Below are 5000 nucleotides of genomic sequence, written 5' to 3'. Positions count from 1 at the left end.
GCGACGGCGGATAGTGAGAGAGAGAGAGAGTGAGAGCCGCGGCGGCGCGGACGAGAGACTCTTATTAGAGATCGTCCCATCGCACCGTCCGCGAGCTCGTTCATCACCCCCCACCAACCCGCCGCCGCCGCGTCGCGCGTCACCGCCGCGCGCATCGACCGGCGCGAGCGCACGTAGCGCGCGTTCTACACCGAACAGTGTGGTTTTTATATTTTAACAGCCGGCCCTCAGACAGGAGTGGTCCTGGATATTTCTCCACGGACCGCAATGTGCGTTCGAAATGTCGATGTTCAAATGTGTCCTGCAGTTCACACTATGACGCGCAGTTAACTGCGTTCTTCATCGACCCGCGAGCCAAGTGATCCACCGTCCAGGGTAATGGTTTTTTCTTAATGTTGTTATTACTTACGGTAGCGGCCTACGGCTCTCGCCGTCGGCCACTTGATTGTCCGTTTTTATGTATTAACGTCGAAAGTTGGTCGAATTCATGTGCGCCGAGGCGTTCATAAAGAAACGGCACCGAAAAAGCTTAACGCCCCGACGCGAATCCTTTAGAATGATGAACGACGACGACCCGCGCACCCCCCAACGAGCTGGCGTGACGCACGACATTGTCATCTTTCTAACCGCTTAAATTTCGTTTTGTATAGCGCCAACCGACAATAAAGGGCCTGAGCTAGGCAGTGGGGATTTTCACCGCTTCGAACGCTCCGTTTGGTATGCCCCGGTCGGCGCTCGTCTCTCGGCGTTTTTCCGCCACCCGGCCGCTTCGACGGCGGCGGAGGCAGCGGCGGCGGTAGCACTTTCGACGAATGCCACCACCGCCACCGGCCACCGCCACGGCGCCGTCGCCGCTGCGCCGTTAGGCGTAATAGACGCTAGAGACAATTATTTCACATTTTATTTTTTATACATATATACAAACACGCACACACACACGCACGCACACGCGCGCGCGCTCGTCCGCATTAGATACGAACAGCAGCGCGCGCGCGTACGTACATATATATGTATATATGTCGTATATATATATCATTATGGATGTATTACATATATATATGTGTAAACACGGTATGTACGAAGTCGTCGTCGTCGTCGTCGTCGTCGTCGTCGCAACAGCAACAACAGCAACAGCAACAGCGGCGCAACAACGTTCGTGAACATATCACGCGTCTCGCACACATACACACACGTTAATGATCCTTCCGCAGGTTCCCCTACGGAAACCTTGTTACGACTTTTACTTCCTCTAAATGATCAAGTTTGGTCAACTTCCCAGCAACGCCGACGGCCGTGAAGCCACCGCGTGTCGGTCCGAAGACCTCACTAAATCATTCAATCGGTAGTAGCGACGGGCGGTGTGTACAAAGGGCAGGGACGTAATCAACGCGAGCTTATGACTCGCGCTTACTAGGAATTCCTCGTTTATGGGGGATAATTGCAAACCCCAATCCCCAGCACGAAGGAGTTTCAACGGGTTGCCCGGGCCTCTAGGCCAGGGAGAACATGCTGATTCCTTCAGTGTAGCGCGCGTGCGGCCCAGGACATCTAAGGGCATCACAGACCTGTTATTGCTCAATCTCGTGCGGCTCGAAGCCGCCGGTCCCTCTAAGAAGAATTTTAATACGTCGCCAGTGAGTTGCGCCACCGGAGCGGCGCACACCTAAATGACGACGCCTATTTAGCAGGCTAGAGTCTCGTTCGTTACCGGAATTAACCAGACAAATCGCTCCACCAACTAAGAACGGCCATGCACCACCACCCACCGAATCAAGAAAGAGCTGTTAATCTGTCAATCCTTCCGGTGTCCGGGCCTGGTGAGATTTCCCGTGTTGAGTCAAATTAAGCCGCAGGCTCCACTCCTGGTGGTGCCCTTCCGTCAATTCCTTTAAGTTTCAGCTTTGCAACCATACTCCCCCCGGAGTCCAAAATCTTTGGTTTCCCGGAAGCTGCCCGCCGAGCCATCGTAGTAACGTCGGCGGATCGCTAGATGACATATTTACGGTTAGAACTAGGGCGGTATCTAATCGCCTTCGAACCTCTAACTTTCGTTCTTGATTGATGAAAACACCTTTGGCAAATGCTTTCGCTGATGTTCGTCTTGCGACGATCCAAGAATTTCACCTCTAACGTCGCAATACGAATGCCCCCAGTTATCCCTATTAATCATTACCTCGGAGTTCTGAAAACCAACAAAATAGAACCGAGATCATATTCTATTATTCCATGCACGAAATATTCAAGCAGCATTTTGAGCCCGCTTTGAGCACTCTAATTTGTTCAAAGTAAAATTGTCGGCCCATCTCGACACTCACCGAAGAGCACCGCGATAGGATTTTGATATTGAACCGCCGTTTTACCGACGGCTCACCGACGATATGCTCCGCAGACGTGTCAGTATCACCGCGGATGCGGTGCACCGACAGCGCGGCGCACAAATGCAACTACGAGCTTTTTAACCGCAACAATTTTAGTATACGCTATTGGAGCTGGAGTTACCGCGGCTGCTGGCACCAGACTTGCCCTCCAATTGTTCCTCGTTAAAATATTTAAAGTGTACTCATTCCGATTACGAGGCCTCGTAAGAGTCCCGTATCGTTATTTTTCGTCACTACCTCCCCGTGCCGGGAGTGGGTAATTTGCGCGCCTGCTGCCTTCCTTGGATGTGGTAGCCGTTTCTCAGGCTCCCTCTCCGGAATCGAACCCTGATTCCCCGTTACCCGTGACAACCATGGTAGTCGCAGAAACTACCATCGAAAGTTGATAAGGCAGACATTTGAAAGATGCGTCGCCGGTGCTGGACCATGCGATCGGCAAAAGTTATCCAGATTCATCAAAATTAACGACTTCGGACGCGAGGCCCTCCGTCGATTGGTTTTGATCTAATAAAAGCACTCATCCCATCACTGGTCAGAGTTCTGATTGCATGTATTAGCTCTAGAATTACCACAGTTATCCAAGTAACCGAGGTAAGATCTAAGGAACCAAAACTGATATATTGAGCCATTCGCGGTATCGCCTTAATACGGCTTGCACTGAGACATGCATGGCTTAATCTTTGAGACAAGCATATAACTACTGGCAGGATCAACCAGGGAGCTAGCTAGTAGAGCTAACACACACCAACACCGCACATACGAGAGATATGAGGGTGATGATGATATGATAGACGTGTGACAAGCGACGCGTCGGACGTTCGAAACGCCGTGACGCGCCGGTGCCTAGGTAGCTTTTTGCGTGCGTGCGTGCGTGCGTATTTATTACAATACACACACAACACCACACCGCAACAACAAAATGAATTCGTTTTTCTATCTGTTCACGGAGGAAAATGTATATCTCAACACTCGCCTCGCGTTCGTCCAGATTTACTTTGGACGCGGCATCGCGTCCGATTCATCGGAACGTTCTTTGACGAGACACATACAAATCTTCACTTTTATAAAATATCGTTTCGCAAAACGAACAATGACCGATTTCCAGCCCGGTTTTAGAGAGATCCGAAATCCTTGATTTATATATCATGATCGACCGTCGCGCGACTAGCGCGCGACGAGCTCGTTGATGCGATGCGTTAAGGGCCGCCCCGAAGTCGACTCGGGAGCCCAACGCCGTTCGCGTTAATTAAACGAGACGTTCTCTTACGCCTTCCGCTCTTACATAACGGAGACGTCGTCCGACACAGTTTACGGTGTGTTGTTGTGGGGAGATGATCCCCTTTTTCTTCCCTCCTCCGCCGCCGCTGTGTCGTTCGTGCGGGTTATAGAAGTTTCAGTTTCGGGCGTTCTCGTTGGTGGCGCGCGTTGTTTGTGTATCGGTGTTATTAGTTTTGTTCGATTCGCGCGCGTTTTCTAAGAATAATTTTTAAATTTTTTTTTTTTTTTATAAAAAAAAAAAAAAAAACTAAATCTAAAAAAAACGCAATCTCCGCAAACAAACTAACACCACCACCACACACACACACACCCCACCAACCAAAAAAACACACTCCACACTCCACAACCACCAACAAACAAAACAAAACAGAAGAGCATCGGAGAGAACTCGATTCGGCCGACCGGCGCGTCTCGCGCCAGTCCCATGTATATGCGGGAACGACTGTATGCGTCTCCGCGTAGCGCTATAGAGCGTTCGCGTATCGATTGCATACCACCGATCTACATATCTATATCTGACCCTGATCTCGATGTCATCGTCGTCGTCATCATCATCATCATCATCATCATCATCATCATCATCATCATCATCATCATCGTTCGACCCGATCGCGGATTGCGCGTAGCCAGCCGCCGATGCGTTCGCGTATCGATTTCTGAAAACGACAGAGTCCGGTCCCGTTCGCGTATCGATGCATAAATTTCGTGCTGATGACGATCGCACTCTTTCATACGCGATGTCGACTGAGACAAAGAAAGGTGTCGTCGTCGTCGTCGTCGTCGTCGTCGTCGTCGTCGTCGTCGAGACGGTAGCGGTCCGTAATAAAGATCGTGCGGCCCGGCCTCGGGGTGCGGATAGTCACTCGGGCGTTCGCGTATCGATTTCGGAAAACGACAGAGTCCGGTCCCGTTCGTGTATCGATTTTCTAACGTGATATCGTCCTGATTCCGTGTGTTAAAATTACGATTAATGTCGATGCTAAAACTTTACTATCTTCAATATCGTCATCGTCATCATCGTCATCATCGTCATCATCATCATCACGTTGGGCACAAGCAGTGGAACGTTTAAACGCATCGTCGTCGGTCCATTCGCGGTCAAATTATTTATATCCAGTATTAAAATTATTGTATTGATTGATTGTGTGTTTCGTTACGGACGTGCCGCGCCTCGCGACTATTGTTATCGATCGCCGTTACCGAGCTCGTCATGATATTTATGCGTGCGGCGCATCGATTGAGATATATGTAAATAAGAGTGAGATACATAGTCATCATCATAATAATTAATATAAGAGTCGCGTCCGTAAAGCGGGTTGCGTTTGTATAATAAAGATTTAAGAA

At 49.9% G+C, this 5000-nt stretch overlaps 2 non-coding genes across 2 annotated transcripts; both read right to left on the bottom strand.

The window, feature by feature from the left end:
- Nucleotides 1–221: 221 nt before the first annotated feature.
- Nucleotides 222–378, bottom strand: LOC137927804 (5.8S ribosomal RNA). The gene has a single exon (XR_011107936.1). It is a non-coding gene; the product is annotated as a 5.8S ribosomal RNA (ribosomal RNA).
- Nucleotides 379–1194: 816 nt separating this feature from the next.
- Nucleotides 1195–3098, bottom strand: LOC137927704 (small subunit ribosomal RNA). The gene has a single exon (XR_011107848.1). It is a non-coding gene; the product is annotated as a small subunit ribosomal RNA (ribosomal RNA).
- Nucleotides 3099–5000: the final 1902 nt, after the last annotated feature.

Source organism: Battus philenor, unplaced genomic scaffold (genome assembly GCF_028537555.1).
Source record: "Battus philenor isolate CCGP_79_NKW_IND1 unplaced genomic scaffold, ilBatPhil1.0.hap1 SCAF_36, whole genome shotgun sequence".
NCBI lineage: Eukaryota > Metazoa > Arthropoda > Insecta > Lepidoptera > Papilionidae > Battus > Battus philenor.
Note: the sequence above shows the minus strand (reverse complement) of the source record. Positions and strands in the feature narration are given on the sequence as shown.